The sequence below is a fragment of the Phoxinus phoxinus genome (assembly GCF_949152265.1).
Source record: "Phoxinus phoxinus genome assembly, chromosome: 21".
Taxonomy (NCBI): Eukaryota; Metazoa; Chordata; class Actinopteri; order Cypriniformes; family Leuciscidae; genus Phoxinus; species Phoxinus phoxinus.
The window spans coordinates 15302476-15318989 of NC_136896.1; the positions used below are offsets into that span (position 1 = coordinate 15302476).

The window sequence follows — 16514 nt, forward strand, 5'->3', positions numbered from 1 at the left end:
TCTGTTTGGATGCACTGATATTAAAATGATGACCAATACCCATAAACCAATAATTATATTTTCCTGTTATGGCTGCAAAATTGTTGATTTTAAAATTATATACTATTTTGTAATTGTAAAAAAAAAAATCTATATATATTATTGAAATAATTTTTATAAGAACTTGTAGACAAGTCAATTTAAGCATCACAACATGAAAAATTTATATTTATTTTGAGATTTGCTGAAGATGTATTCAACAATGTTATTGAATTTATAGTTTTTTAAAGCTCAACTTTCAGTGAACCATCTAAAAATGATTAAATAGGCAATTATACAGAGTATATACAGTATATATACACTAAATTGAAATGTGGACACATGCATGTTCTGGAAAGCTGCTTTGAAAGCTCTGGTATGTAATGTGAAAAGCGCTATACAAATAAATGTAAAAAAAAAAAAAAAAATATATATATATATATATATAAACTCAGTATATATCACCAAAGCTGCATTTATTTGATTAAAAAACCAGGAATATCTCATATCAGTTGAAAACCAGTACATTTTACATCCCATAAATCTGTGCTTTTCACTAAACTAATAAACTATTTTAAATTCAATTTTAATATATATTTTTAAATATGTTTGAATATTAATAGCATGTCCTAATAAAGTTCATAGTACAAAAAAAAACCCCACTTTTTCTGTGTGCGCAATAACAACTTTTTGCATTAATCGTATGAACAGAACTTAGACACTGAGGTCAGTAAATCTGCTTATTGCAATGGGGCCTTTTCTCTTTCATATTTCTTTTTTTTTATGTTTGAATATTTAAACTAAATTAACTTTGAGATAAATATGCTACAGTAAAACACTCCAAATATGAGGAAAAGCCTGTATACTCCACCTCCAATCCCATTAAAACCACACACACACATAAAAAAGCTTACTGCACTCTGTAAATCCTTTTTTTTTTTTTTCACTGTGAAGGTGAGAAAGGTGAGCATTGAAAAAAAAAAGAAAGAAAATAAATGGATCCTTTTTATCAAGAGCCTCATACAGTGCATCTATTTCTTCAGAGAAGTTCATAGCTATAGGAACCGTAAACATGATAAAGTGAGGCTGGCTTTTTCATCATGCATCAAGCTTCAAGTGTTATTTAAATGCTCAAGCTGGTAAATAATTCAGGGAAGGTGATGTACTTCATATTTCCTGAGCTTTGGGATTTATGTAATTTTCCCAACACCAAATGGTGATTGATAGACAGATAATGATGTAATTATCTTAGTGAGACTTGGTGCTCTCCTATTAAAGAGGATAATGTTGCTGTTGTCCTTCTGGAATTCAGTTGCTAATTTTACCCTTTAAAACTATTACAAAATGACAGCCGACATCCTGGAATGAAGGGATCGTTTAAGGCGCACAGTCTGATGGCATGATACAAAGGTTAAACTCTTCTTTTCTGAGCCAGTTTGTAAAAGTTGAATGTAGATTCTTGCTCAGAGCTTTTGAAGGATTACATCCACACTTTGTTTTATGAAAGGACTAAAAGGTCACATGGCTTAATAGAGAAACCAATTACTTCAGCTCCACTTGATAATGAGAATGTTGATCAGCTGAGTCCTTGCATTGATGAATCAGATTTCTTCGCAGCATTTATTATTTATCATTTCTAATTTATGGGCTATTAGAAACATTCATTCTAGTTGATGGACAAGAATCTGTATGGCATCTCTCTTTTCTTTATTTGTATTTGTTGCTATCAAGGTTATGGATGTAGTCTATGTTTTACAGTCTGGTTCAGATCAATGTGGACAGAGTTTCATAAACATCTGATAGCTGGAATAGCCTATACGACTTTTGCACCAATTTTTGGGCACAGGCTTGATTCAGATTATGATTCTATCTAGTCGGAGGATATCAGATAACATGTCTGATATTTTGAAATGACTTTAGAACATATTGTTTTCATTTGTCATGCATCTGCTAGCAGCGAGGCACATGTTTCTGCATGTTGAAAGTCTGGTAACGTGTGATCCGTAGTCATTTAATGTATATAATGCCGAGTTTTTTCTGTAATAGTTACTACACTGTGTGCAAAATTATTAGGCAAGTTGTATTTTTGAGGATTACTTTTATTATTGAACAACCACAGTTCTCTCAGTCAATCCAAATTGTTAATAAACCTCAAACCTGAATATTTTAGGAAATAAAAATTATGTTTTGGCTTTTTATGACAATATCTATGTGTGCACAATTATTAGGCAACTTTTGGTGTGCAGAACTATTATGCAGCAAAATGAAAAATTAACATTTTCCCATCTCACTTGTTTATTTTCATCTGTTAAAAGTGAGAATAAAAAACAAACAACTAAATTTACAAATAAACATTTCTGACATAAAAAAAATAAATTCAGTGACCAATATAGCCACCCTTCTTTTCAATAACAGTTATAAGCCTTCCATTCATGGAGTCTGTCAGTTTCTTGATCTGTTGATGATCAACTTTTTGTGCAGAAGCCACCACAGCCTCCCATACACTGTTCAGAGAGGTGTACTGTTTTCCTTCACTGTAAATCTCCCGTTTAAGAAGGGCCCACAAGTTCTCAATAGGGTTTAGATCAGGTGAGGAAGGGGGCCATGTCATTATTCTTTCATCTTTAAGGCCTTTACTGGAGTACTTCGATGCATGCGATGGAGCATTGTCCTGCATAAAAATCATGGTCTTCTTGAAAGATGCAGACTTTTTCCTGTACCACTGCTTGAAGAAAGTATCTTCTAAAAACTGGCAGTAGGTTTGGGAGTTCATTTTGAGTCCATCTTCAACCCGAAAAGGTCCAACTAGCTCGTCTTTAATAATACCAGCCCATACCATCACCCCACCTCCACCTTGCTGTCGTCCGAGTTGAAGTGGAGCTCTGTGCCCATTACTTATCCAGACACGGGCCCATCCATCTGGTCCGTCAAGAGTCACTCTCGTCTCATCAGTCCATAAAACCTTTGAAAAATCTGTCTTCAGATATTTCCTGGCCCAGTCTTGACGTTTCAACTTATGTTTCTTGTTCAGTGGTGGTCGGATTTCAGCCTTCCTTACCTTGGCCATGTCTCTGAGCACTGAACACCTTGTACTTCTGGGCACTCCAGGTAGGTTGCAGTTCTGGAATATGACAGCACTTGAGGATAATGGGTTCCTGGTAGCTTCACGTTTGATTCTTCTCAAATCTTTGGCAGTTAATTTTTTCGGGGTTTTTTTCTCAACAAGTTTCTTGCGACTCTGTTGAGTATTTGCTACAAAACGTTTGGTGGTTCTGTGATCACGCCCCAATATCTTAGCAATTTCAAGAGTGCTGCATCCCTCTACAATTTTTGACTTTTCAGAGTCAGTTAAATCTCTTTTTCGTCCCATTTTGCCTGAGGAAAAGAAGCTGCCTAATAATTATGCACACCTTGATATAGGGTATTGATCTCCTTAGGCCACACCCTCCCTCATTACACAAAAACACATCACCTGAAATGCTTAAATCCAATTAGCATTCAAGTTTTTACAGCTTGGAGTTAGAACAAATGCATAAAAATGATGATATGGTCAAAATACTCACTTGCCTAATAATTGTGCACACAATGTAAAGCCGGGTGCACACTGTTTGATTAATAGGAGTCTTTTACGACTGTTGCTTGTCAAACAGTACGAACAGGATCCCCGCTGTAAGCCATGTCACACTGTAGGATCTCAGTTGTCATTAACATACGGCAGTCAAGACGCGTTAAAAAACCGACGTGTGCAAGAAGACTCGTCCGGAGTTTTACATTTTCTTAAAAAAGAAAATCATGGGTTTTTTCTTAAAAAAGAAAACTGGGAAAAAAGACGTGTGTGTGTGTGCAGCAAGTGGTGGGTTATTGTTGTCTCACTAATTGCGTCATCAGGTTCTGCACTCCTATTGGTTTTTGATTTGACGGTTGTCGTAGGAGAAGCCTCAAACTGCGCCTCAAAACTTCTGACACTGACAGAATGTTGTCTGAGGTTAAATTTGTTCGCAATGGTTATTAATCGTCTGTCAGTGAATATGTAGATTTTGGCTTAGGATCAGAGGAATCTTTAAGGATTCACAAAATTTGTCTCAGACGGCCAAATCATGGCCACAATCTTACAGTGTGAACCTGGCTTAAGTCGACAAGCCACAACTTAATTTTCTACTATAAACCAGCTCTCCAGTGTGTTCATGGTTTCACTCGCGGACGTCAGACCTTGACGGGCTGAATGGAAAATATTTTTTTTCTGGAAAGTTCGCTTTGGCAAGCTGCTTCGAACTCCCAAATCTAACTCGGACTTAGTTTTGCCCTGATTTTGTTTGAAATTATGTCACAGCAGTTCTTCGATTTTGCCTGAAGTAAATTGGGACCTTAAGGGGCGTTCAGGTATTTGCAGTGACAATTGGAATAGAAGTCATTCATTTTCAATGAGAGTTAGTCATTTCCAGCGACATGAGAAATATAAACTTTTGGCATTGCATTGTGGGCATGTTCATTGATGCAACGCAGTTGAGAACACTTTATGCAAATGAGTAGTGATAAAATGCAGTGACTACCAACAGAAGTAAAGACACAGAAGCACACATGATCCATCTCCCGTGAGATGCTGTAGTCAAGTGTGGGAAAGTAGTTAATGCCACTGTATCTTGCCACAAATAAACCGTCTCAATTGTCTGTTTAAAGTTTGATTCATGCATTAATAATCATTCTTGTATATGATATGACTTATTATACACTGCTGCAATTTATATTCAAACTCTGCCTCTCAGAATTTTAATATTAGCAGCAAAAAAACGTATCTTCGTCAAATTAAAATGGCATCTTATTATAAAGAAGAAAAATATACAACTCTCCATCTATAGGAACACACTTTATGACCAGCAATACAGTCACTTAGCAACCCTTAGGCCCTTTAATTAGCAGGCAGGCTCTATCAAAATGCAATGTATTGAAGTCGCTCTTCACTTTCGCTTTTGAATTTGCGATCACGCATATTCTGTGTATAGGGAGTGGTGGTATTGACCACACATTTTACAAGATTATATATATGTCAATGACGCTCATCACATTGTAAAAATCTGAAATCTGACTACATGGTGCACTGTGCTACTCTGCCGTTCATGCTGTATGGAGCAGAGCAGACACTTTGTGGGACAACTTGAAGGGTTAGTTAACCTAAAAATGACAATTCTGTCAGTAATTACTCAACCTCATGTTGTTCCATTCATTGTCGAATTCATGTCGAAATTTCATTTTTGGGTGAACTAACCCTTTAACAGATGTTTCCCTTTCATAAGACTCTTGATGATTGAAACGTGGTCATCTCATGGAATTTTAGAAGGTAAACAAGCCCATAGAGTTCTTAAACTTTACAGACCCCAAACAACTTCTACAATGCTTAACAGTACACAATGTATCACACTGAGAGATACTTTTAAAATATAAAATAGAATATGTTTATATTTTTGAAATCATGTTTTATATATCTGTCCACAGACCCACTGCAGGACCTTCTTGGAGCCCCAGGGGTCCCAAGACTGATAGCTTGATCCATAATTCATTGAGGTATGCATTTGCCCTCATGACTGTTTAGTTCTTGTACAGTATCCATAGTGTAACTGTAGTTTATATTCAAAGCCAAGGCTTATATATATAAATACTGAGAGTATATACTTTTCACATAAAGAATAAAAGTCCAAAAACAACTTAAAGCGTTACATTAGGTATATGAATATTATTTTGGACAATTGAATATTTTAAATTTGGTATTGTTCAATAAAGTTTATATTGTCTTAAATTCCATGACATGAATAGTTGAATATTATTGATGAATAATATTCATGAATAATTACATGAATAGCCTCAACAATATTTTGTATATAAATAACTAGGTCTGGGTTGATCTTGGACTTTGTTCTTCTAAATATAAAATCAAATATAAACATGCTAATGATGTTTTAATTAACAGTTTATGGTTACGTTTAAGTTTAGGGCAGAGCTCAGTATATAACAATAGAAGTGTGTGTGTGTGTGTGTGTGTGTGTGTGTGTGTGTACTAAAATTAGGTATTTTTATTTAAAATAATTAATTATAAAAGCGATTTAAGGGATTCAAGAAAAAGAAAGGCTTATTGTATTAGTGAAATAATTAAGAGTATAAATATTAAAAGTATTTGCAAATAATATTTTATTTTTAAGTATGCATACATTCTCTCTACATGAATCAAGGAAATTATAGTATATTTTCAATTCAAAAAGGCAAAATTTTATTTAAAAAAAAAAGTTGAGTAATTTGCGTCACCGGATACTGTCGGTAGTTGAACATTTCTATTGTAAAACAGTTGTCAAATATTAAATGTTTATCTACTTACATTTTACCAGGCATTCGTTCACTGTTAACATCCTTCTGTGAACGGTAAGCCCTGCCTTCTTTAATAATTTAAACATTGATGAGCTAGACCGGTGAACTTTTAGTCATCCTAACAACAAACAGAGCGGTGCGTAATGGAGTGCATCAAAGCAGCCTCAAGAATATCAAATACATTGCAGTGAATCTCTTATTTGCATCTTAAGTTTATTGCCAATAATAATGACAGGTTTGCGAAAAGTGTAGAACTCGGTGAGCTCGCACAAAACACATCTTCAGCACAGCGACTCATTTAAACGCCTCTGATTGGCCGATGCGTTCAACAGACAAATCTGTGATTGGCTACAATGCTCAACGCTGCAAAGGCATGTTGCAAGTACCTTTAATGCAAAGGGAAAAATATAAATAAAACTGCCATATGCACTATTCATGATTAGGTAACGTTAATTGCGGCAGCTGTAATATTATTCACATTCTCTGGCAAAGCTTTAATTTTCATCTCATGACAATGTATTTACTTCATACTTTACAAAATATTCTTTGTGAGATTAACATTTCTCCATAAAAAAGCCCTTTTGCATTCTCAAAATGTGATCTTAGAATCTCATAACTGTGGCACAAATATACCTCCATACATAATCACCTGCCATTGAGATGAATGAGAATGCTTAATGGACAGCTCTCTCCAGGTGTTATAGACCTCCTCGGGTTAAACAGTGGCCATGTGTGCCTCAAGATAATCAGAGCAGTAAATTATTTGATGACTGAAACATAAATTTAGGAGATATAGATAAAAAAAGATGAAATTCCATTAACTACATCACCGTCTAAACCGAGACTTCTGGAACACAAATAGCTGGTTTTCACAACACCATCAACAAGAAGATCTGTTGGATCATCTCACCTTTCTGTCATAAGAGACACTGTGACCTGTCATTACCCGTGTCATTCAGCCCTTGATGATGTGTACCTGTTAGCAGTATCAGTGATGTACTACAGATCAGTTGTTACCATGGTCACCACAATGGCAGTGTCTTGCCAGTTATATTTTGTGCTGGTGTAATATCTTATAGACTCAGAAGCAATCTCTTATTTTTTTTTCTCCACTGTGTACCAAACCTTATGTACACCGAGAATACTTCTGGGTCTGTTAAAGTCAGTGCCTGCAGAATGTGAGTTACCCAGATAAAGATTGTGCATCAGATTTACTGTTTGTTTGTGTCTTTCAGATCATAATTTGATGCCATACATTTTGGAGAAGAGACATTTTACCTGAACCAATTGTGTCTTCATTGCAAAAGAACGAACAGGTCTTTAAGATATATAGTTTAAGCCTTAAAAAGACATCAAATTCCACCTAAATTGGCTTTTTTGAGGGCCAGTCTGTCCTTTTTTTATGGAATAACATCTGTTTTGCTTCATCATTTTGCTTATAGTCCATCTTTTCATCTCAGTCTGCCGAGTATGTAAAGATTAAGCACTGTTTTATGGTGGTCTGCTCATTGACGAAATGTTCTGTGCTTTAGAAAAATGATGAATGAAGACATACAAGAGGAACATATTGTTTAACAATCAAACATATCAATGACTCTATGCTTTCACTTGTCCATACAGTGTTATTGGAGACTTTGAGGAAGCCACAAATGTCCTTTTTGAAGACAGCTAAGAATGTATTGACGTGCTGATAGGAAATATCTATCCAGGGGACAAATGTGCTGGCTGCTCATGCATTAATTGGGAAGGCGGCCGTGGTGCTCAAGGCTCCTGTTGGGATCTCTCACTCTCCTCAGACTTATTCAAAACACATCCAGGCAAGTACCCGCGGCTGCTGCACATTGCACAGAAACCAGGAATTTGGCGGCTTTGTCACATTGTTTGGCCAGTGTTGTCTGGGCAGGCTGACAGAAAGCAAGACAGATGAGTGTTTTCATTTCTTTTCCCCTTTTCGCATCTAAGTTGACAGGGAGCGGTTTCAAAATACTAGTCCCTTTTGAGAAATGGCGCCATGACAAGGGAGATGAAAAGGAGTGGTGATGAGAAGTGTGGATCTGTCAGTCTACCCCAGATCTAACTATACACACCACATGGAGGTAAATGCCACCCTTTCACATTGCCACAGAGTTGGTTTCCTTTTAGAGAAACATTCAAGCTGGTCGTTGACCAGTACAGAAAAGGATAAACACAGCTTTTAGTGTGACATAGAACTCAACTGGTTAAACCTCCTGACTGATCCAGGGGGGGAAAACAGCAAATGAAAAAAGAACATATCTATCATTGTAGTTTGTGTTGAGAGGTTCTCTTAACTGTCCTTTACTCTGACAGATGGGTGCTGCTTTATTCAGTAAACTGCTGACTGAGATGGAAAAATAAGCATATACAACTGAATTGACGGGCTCTTGGGCTCCATGCAGGGGTCTGCGTTTTCCAAATGCTTCAGGGTAATGTGATGACTTCGGTTCAATCACAGTGAGTGAGCACCTTTGTGTAAAGGCAAAATGTATGATGAGACTGATGTGTTAGAAGAAAATGCAAGTTGATGCGCTGACAAGCTTGGTATTGAATCTGAAAAAAAAAAACAGCGTACGTTTAATGCGATGCTGAACGATTTAATTTTTTCGGTAACACTTTTAGGATCCAATTCTAACTATTAAATATACTTGCTTATTAGCATGCATATTACTAGGATATTGGCTGTTTAATTAGTACTTATAAAGCACATATTAGTGCCTTATTCTCCATGACCATATTCTACATACCTTAATCCTAACCAAAACCTAAATTTAACAATTACCTTACTAACTATTAATAAGCAGTAATTAGGAGTTTGAGGAAGTTGTAGTTAATAGTTAGGCCTAGTTAATAGTGAGAATTGGACGCCAATCTGAATTGTGATCTAAGTTAAATGCTCAAGAAGGAACACAACAAAAAGTGGTATTATTGAATAAAATAATTTTACATAACAGCTGTGAAAAATAAAATATTGTGATATTGGAGTTGCAATTGTCAAAAATAGTAACAATTGTGAGATATAAAATCGCGATTATGAGGAAAAAAGTTGTGTGAGATACAATTATGTCACAATTATGAAAAATATTTTAACAATTGTCAAAAATGATAGCAATTGTGAGATATTAAGTATAAGTCATGAGAAAAACATAACTTTGGGATACAATTATGAGGATTACACTTTTTGATGTTACACTTTTGACATTCTACAACTTTGCAACTACAGTACCGCTCATATGTTTGGAAATTACTATTTTGATATAATTTTGAAAGAAGTGTCTTATGCTTAATTTATTTGATCAAAAATACAGAAAAAAACATTCATTTATAATTTAAACTTTAAAATATAATTTATTTCTGTGATGCAAAGCTGAATTTCCATCAGTCCAATCTTCAGTGTTACATGATCCTTCAGAAATCATTCTATTTTGTCAATGGTTCATAATTCTTAGGAATTATTTATATAGTGTGGTATAAGCTTAAGAAGGAGCATCACAAATTTAAAATTATTATTGAATAAAATAATTTGACATATAATTTGTGAGAAATAGTCTCATCATATACAGTATAGGCCTATTTGCAGTTGTGAGATATGAAGTTGTAATTGTGAGATACAAAAATGCAGTCATGAAAAATAATGTTGTAATTGTCAGGGGAATAAAACTGAAGCAGATTCTAAAAAAACTTCTACAACCCAAACATCTAAAGGGTATTAAAAGCACCACAAACAAATTCAATAATGTATCGACTGCCCTTTCTGCACATTGATTGTTCATTAGAAGTCACAAAGCTATCATAATTTATATGATGGCAACAAATTAGTTGTGTATACTATTGCATAACCCTTCAGACTTCATATCCTTAAAGGTTACAACAATCAGACTCTGTAGGATAGCTTTGCTTTTCCAGGAAAAGCCTTTCAGGAACAAAATGCTTTTAACATATTGTTTCGAGACCTAGGCGACGAGAGGAAGAAAGAAAAAGAATTGAAATTAGACGAAGACAAATAGTCGTGTCCATGTGGTAGACTTTGGATTTACCAACAATATCTGAGAAAGATGAGAGTGTCAAGGCTCTCTTCGACAAACTCACAATGCCCTGGATGCAAAACAAAGCAAAAGCAAACAATACTAGACCATTGTCTTTTGAAATGTGCATTGCCACTTCAATTTGGCTGCAGCTGGGTCACATTTCTCGTCCTTATTATGTGTGACTCTATTAGAACTGATACTCTGCAATCACAGGCTCTGCTCTCCAGGAAAAGTCAGAGAGAGAGAGAGACTTTCATTGTATGTTTCTTTGTGCAAAACCAGTTCTTTAAAACATCTTTTGTGTTCGGCAAACGAAAAAAAGTAATACAGTTTTGGATCAACATGAGGATGATTAAATTATGACATACTTTTAATTTCTTGACTGGAACTTTTCCTTTAACAAATATCTAGTTAAATTTTATGCTAACATACAATATAGATAAAATATGACTTTATTCCATCCATTGGCTAGAAATGTATGCGTGTTTATATGCGAGTAAAAGCCCTGTTCAAAAATCTGTTTATCATATAAAGCAATCATATCTCTTGACAAAACTTTGAATATAGATTCATTTTACAATGCATTTATGACCTTTTTGGATCTTCTAAATTTGGGTTACCTGGACTTACAATGGAGGGACAGAAACCTCTCAGTTTTAATTCAAAATATCTTTATTTGTGTCTTGAAGGAAACCAAAGTCTTATGGGTTTGGAACAACATGAGGGTGAGTAGCTCTTTAACACCTGTAAATAGTAGCCTAAGTGTACAGCATTTATCATTTTCATGGCATAAAAGTAAAACTATAAAGCTGCAGCTGCATGCTTTCAATGCTTGAGCCTCCCCTAATCTTCAACAGCAGGTCTAACTCGCTGGCTTTATGGGAGTTCATGCCAAGGTCATGGGAGGCCTGAGGATGCATGTAATATGCACATCACTTTAATTTTAATCCTAACAGATGATGGCAAGGGCAGCTGTAAATATATCAAATCATGTTTTAAGAGCAGACTCGTTGGAGAGGTGAGAGCGTAGAGCTGGCATGTTCAACACGGCACAACTTCTTTATCTGCTCTTCAAATGATTGGAGTGGAGGGTAGCCCATTACGTTGGCGGTGCTCTGAGTTGAGGTTGATGCTAATCATAGCAGCTGTGATCTTTTCGCTCAGTCCAGGACCATGAAGCTGTGAATGTGATACAATCTTCCCTTTTCCACCTTTTCTCTTTTAATGTTCGGAGAGCATATAGAACAGCAAAGGTCTGTTAACTTAGAGCTGATTGCGGTAACAGATATGACTGCTGATAAGATGTTAAGGGGGCTGGTCGTGGTAACTGCACTGCACCAGACACTTGGAAGTGTCTTGTGGGAAGTGGGCACACTTCCCACTGTGAGGCTGATTATGCCAGCCAGGCCCTTCACAATAAACAGATGGCTATGGCAATCATGGTCACGTTATTTATTTATTTTGCCTTCCAGCAACTGGGTAGACTTGGGAAATACTTTATCCTTAATTCGTTAGCATAACATCCAACTAAATATTTGTTTAACTGCAACTTGGCCAATTTTCAACCCGCTTTGTATTGTTAAAATTTTGGTAGTATATGTAAATAAGCAATGTTTACCCTTTCTCCGTGTTACCGGATTCCCATTTATTTGTCAGCAAAACTCCGGATGACACAAAAGTGTCAAACGCGATGTTTCTTCAGCTTTTCCGTAGCTGTTCTCTCCGTATTTGCGGTTCTTTGCAGCCTTTAGCTGCTCCCCAGACCGCAACATAGTGTCGGCCACATCTGGTACGCGTGGTTTCCATACGGCCCAGATGTAGGCCGGGTCTGGCCCGACACTATGTTTGATGTCTGGGTCCCTACAACGCGCTGGATTCTTTATTGGAAACCACTCCCGCTAAACGTTTACTTTTCAAATTCTTGCACCTGGGAACAATTAAATACCAATTCTATTCCTACAATTCCCACTCAAGCAAGGTAGTATTTGACTCTATTCAAGCCTATTCAGCCTTATGGTACGTTTACACAACAACGATAAGCTTAAAAAGGTTTTTCCTTTGAGTTTTCCGCGTACAAACGACAGCATTGTCAAAACGATCCCTATTCACACGGATCCGCGAAAACGACTAAAAACGTTGTATTTTGCTGCCAGGCATGTCTATGAATCACTATAGATTGAATGCATAATACGCATGCATGATGTCATCATTTTCAGAGATTGGCGTTTTTGTTGTTTATATTGAAATCCTTTTTTAAAAGTTTGCGTTTTCAGGCACCCAAAACGCCGTTGTCGTGTAAATGAATGGCTAAAGTGCATAAAAAGTTTGTTGAAAACATGTAAACAGCCCTTGAGATTGGCCTTGGATGGCAACATGCCCAGTGCATAATGGGTGTTGAAGTTTTCTTACCTATTTGGCAATAGGGAAGACAACAGCCCTTATTCTCTGTTTTCTCTAGTCAGGCACCAATTTCAGTTTTTTTCCCCCCACCTTTCTACCTAATTAGGCTTTCTATAGGCAGCCAAGTTTAATTGAAAGTCCATTTTGCCAGCGGTGAATGACCCCTTTAAAGGAATAGTTCCCTCTTAAAATGAAAAGGCTGGATATTTTGCTCACCTGAATATCGTTCAAAAACGTGTGAACGCAGTCGGAATACGGAGTGTAGCACAATGTTCATGCTGCACTTTTGCATATTAGAAAGAAAGAAAGAAAGAAAGAAAGAAAGAAAAGAAAGAAAGAAAGAAAGAAAATTGCAATCAAGACCTTTCAACACTAAAAAAGCAGCATATAAGAAATTCATGCAGGTTTCTTTATTTATTTATTTGTCTATTTATTTTATATAAATATATTTCTCCCTGAAATATTGCAATGGTAACCATTAATAATCTAAGAAATGCAATTATTTATTCATAAGGGGAATAAATAAATGCATATTTTTCATAATCAAGAATGCATTGGTGACTCATACAGCTCCACCCAATTATTATGTCTAATCATTGGTTATTGGTCAGAACACAAACAGACATGGGCAAAATGACACTGTATAGGAGGTAGTGTTATGATAATTACAGGTTTATGGGTTTTTTTCGCAGTGGAGATTGCAATTATTCAAGGTGAGAAATTTGAATGAAGCCATGGCAACATGCCAAACATTTTCTCTCTAATTTTCTCAATGCTGTGTTGCTTTCAGATTTTTTATTTGAATACTTGATTGTGAAAACAACAAAAAGACAACAAATAATAACTCATTATAAATTAGAAAAACAAAAATTAAAAAGTACTACATGAAGTGTTACTAGTAACAGTCGAGTATGAGATATACTGTAATACGTGTGTGTGTATTTATATTTAGACCCTCTTTCAAACTTATTTTAAAACCATGCAGTCGTTGATGCCATTCTACAGATATTCACTGCTCAGTACAGTAGGACACTGTGAATTGGAACGTCACTATAGTCTCTGCCATAAAGCAGTGGAGAATCCCGAAGGTGCCACAGTTTCTTTTAAATGGCAGTAAACAGGAACTAATTGCTGAAATATAGATGAGCCAGAATTTAGACAGGTTGTGATTTATAGAATATCATTTTTTTTTTAAATGGGTATTTCAGAAGTCAGCAGATCTTATGCAAAATGTGAAGAGCTTAACAGAAAAAAGTAATTCAGGGAAGAATTGGGAGAATCATGACACTTTGAGTGTGTTATATGTTTTTGCTGAGAGCCCCCTTAGCAGAAAATAATCATTCTGCAATTGATCCTCGCCACTTTTGCTAACATCCTGCTGCCTTTTACAAATAACTGACTGTGCAGGGAGTGTGAGCGTGTGTGTGCATGAGCGTGTGTGTGTGTGCGTGAGCGTGTGTGTGTGCGTGTGTGTAAGAGAGAGAGAGAGAGAGAGAGAGAGAGAGAGGAGAGAGAGAGAGAGAGAGAGAGAGAGAGAGAGAGAGATGAGAGAGACTCATGCAGTATATAAGACCATGTCATTATGTTCAGCTTTGTATCTGACCAACAGAAATCTTTAGAACACGAAACAAGACATCTCACACTGGGGACGAGCCACACACTGTGCTTGAAAGTAATTGTTTCTCCAGTTGTAAAGCATCTTTGTGTGTTTGTTTGTGTTCATAAACTCCTGCTGCACTGCTCAAAACCTTTTCCTGTTTTCCTTCTGTGTTAACTGCCAGGTTCAATAGTGAGACACTGGTCTGACATACACACACACACACACACACACACACACACACACGCGCGCGATGCTGAGGAGCGCTGGAGGAAGTGTGTTAGCTGAGGTCATTCTCTGCATCTGTCCACACACACCGCAGCAGCTGCGGCAGCAGAGACCCAGACTGTCCTGCAGAGCGCCCCTTCACCCAGCCAGACCACACTCAAACACACGCACAAATACCGCAAGAAAAAAAGGATCCTTGGTTGCTGACTGACTTTGTTACATGATTGCGCAGTTGTTTTCCTCCTAGAATAGGCATCTCGGATTGTAGCGTGCAAAGGGCACTTAATATGTATAATTTAACAGCTTTGTTTTGACCTGGGATAATGTCAGACTGTAATCCGAAAGTGATTAATTGCCTGGGTTGGAGAGGCGTTTGTTGGAATAATGTTCTTGATGATATGTTCGCATATACAAGATGAAATACAAAAACAACAGCCAGCTATTAAAATAAATATCACAAACTCCTTCCGTAAAGACATAAGTGTCTATGTTTAAAAAGGTGACATTTGATAAAAACGTATATCAAAATTAATTTAAATGCATAAATTAAATGTTTACCGCAGAGGTCTATTCAAATCACTGTTTTTGTGAATGATTAAATTAATAAATCATTGTTTTTTTTGTTTTTTGTAAGTCATGAAATTGACTCTGCTACTGTACATCATGATCATCAAAAGCTGGAAATTTTAAGTTTACAAATAATACAAAATATAGAAATGAATTTAAATACATAAATGTTTACAATAGAAGAGGCTATTGCTTTATAAACTATTACATTTTAAAAATAAGTGTTATGAAATCGACACTGCTGTACATCATCAAAAGGGGAACAAAGCCAAGTCTAAACGAATAAGAAAAAATCTCTAAATGAATTTAAATACAGAATTGAAATGTTAACCATACATAGAGGAGGTCTATTAAAGTCATTGTTTTATGAATGGTTAAATAAATTAATAAAAAAAAAATTATAACAATTTGTTTCACGAAATTGACCCGGCTAATACATTTCCGGACATCCGATACATAAAACAAAAAAACAAAAAACACTTTAATAGATAAAAAAATGAGTGTCATGAAATTGACCCTGCTGCTGCTGTACATCACTGGTAATACATGGCATGTTTACTGTAAGAGAATGTATGTAGTTGAAATCACAAAGAAATCAGCCCACGAGGACAGCAGCATTAGATAACATGGATGAGATGAGGGATTGTGGAATTGAAAGGCTGCTTACAGAGAGTAATGGCAGCAGGGAAAGCTATCATGAACCTGATGGGTGGACAGTCTGTTCCAACTTGTGTCCCTGCCTTCCTTAAAGTGGACTGATCTAACTCTGTCTGTTTGGTTTCTCCCCTGCATTTGTCATGATGATGATGACCTGACAGGCCAACCCGGCCACCCTGAGATGAAACTGAGGCAGCCTATTTCCCCTTCTCCCCAAAGACAACAGGAAGGAAATGAAAGAGGGTGCTTCCTTTTCTCCTGTATATTTTATACCATTTATTTTGGTTGTCGGCCCATCCTTCTCTCCCTCTCCTCTCCTCTCCTCTCCTCTCCTCTCCTCTCCTCTCCTCTCCTCTCCTCTCCTCTCCTCTCCTCTATTCCTCTCCTCTCCTCTTCTCTCACATGTGTACAAACACACTTTATAGGACTCATAATGGATTGAATTATTCCCTTTGTAAAATCCAAAGTTTTTTCTTCTACAAAGGTTAAAGAAAATTCCTTCCAAAACATTTCCCAGGAGCACTAAAACATTCAATAAAGGAATATTTTTTCTACAGTGGTCATACTTTTGTCCCAGAGGACTATATGGCAGCTGTTGGAGAACAAATCAATGCAGTAAATGAGGTAATTCATAAAAAAAAAGACAATTA

At 36.4% G+C, this 16514-nt stretch overlaps 1 protein-coding gene across 8 annotated transcripts in view; it reads left to right on the forward strand.

Moving 5' to 3' along the window:
* The window catches only part of eme1 (essential meiotic structure-specific endonuclease 1), a 33270-nt gene extending 17069 nt beyond the window's left edge, over window positions 1-16201 (forward strand). For 3 of the 8 annotated variants that reach the window (XR_013795715.1, XR_013795718.1, XR_013795719.1), the window contains exons 11-15: window positions 7608-7688; window positions 7993-8189; window positions 8335-8468; window positions 8701-8844; window positions 11105-12070. The gene's annotated coding sequence lies outside the window, so the exon portion shown is untranslated. Of the gene's footprint in view, window positions 1-7607; window positions 7689-7992; window positions 8190-8334; window positions 8469-8700; window positions 8845-11104; window positions 12071-14424; window positions 14488-14596; window positions 14641-16025 lie in introns of those variants that run through there. The other 5 variants (XR_013795713.1, XR_013795712.1, XR_013795714.1 and 2 more) reach the window with 5 other exon arrangements.
* Window positions 16202-16514: the final 313 nt, after the last annotated feature.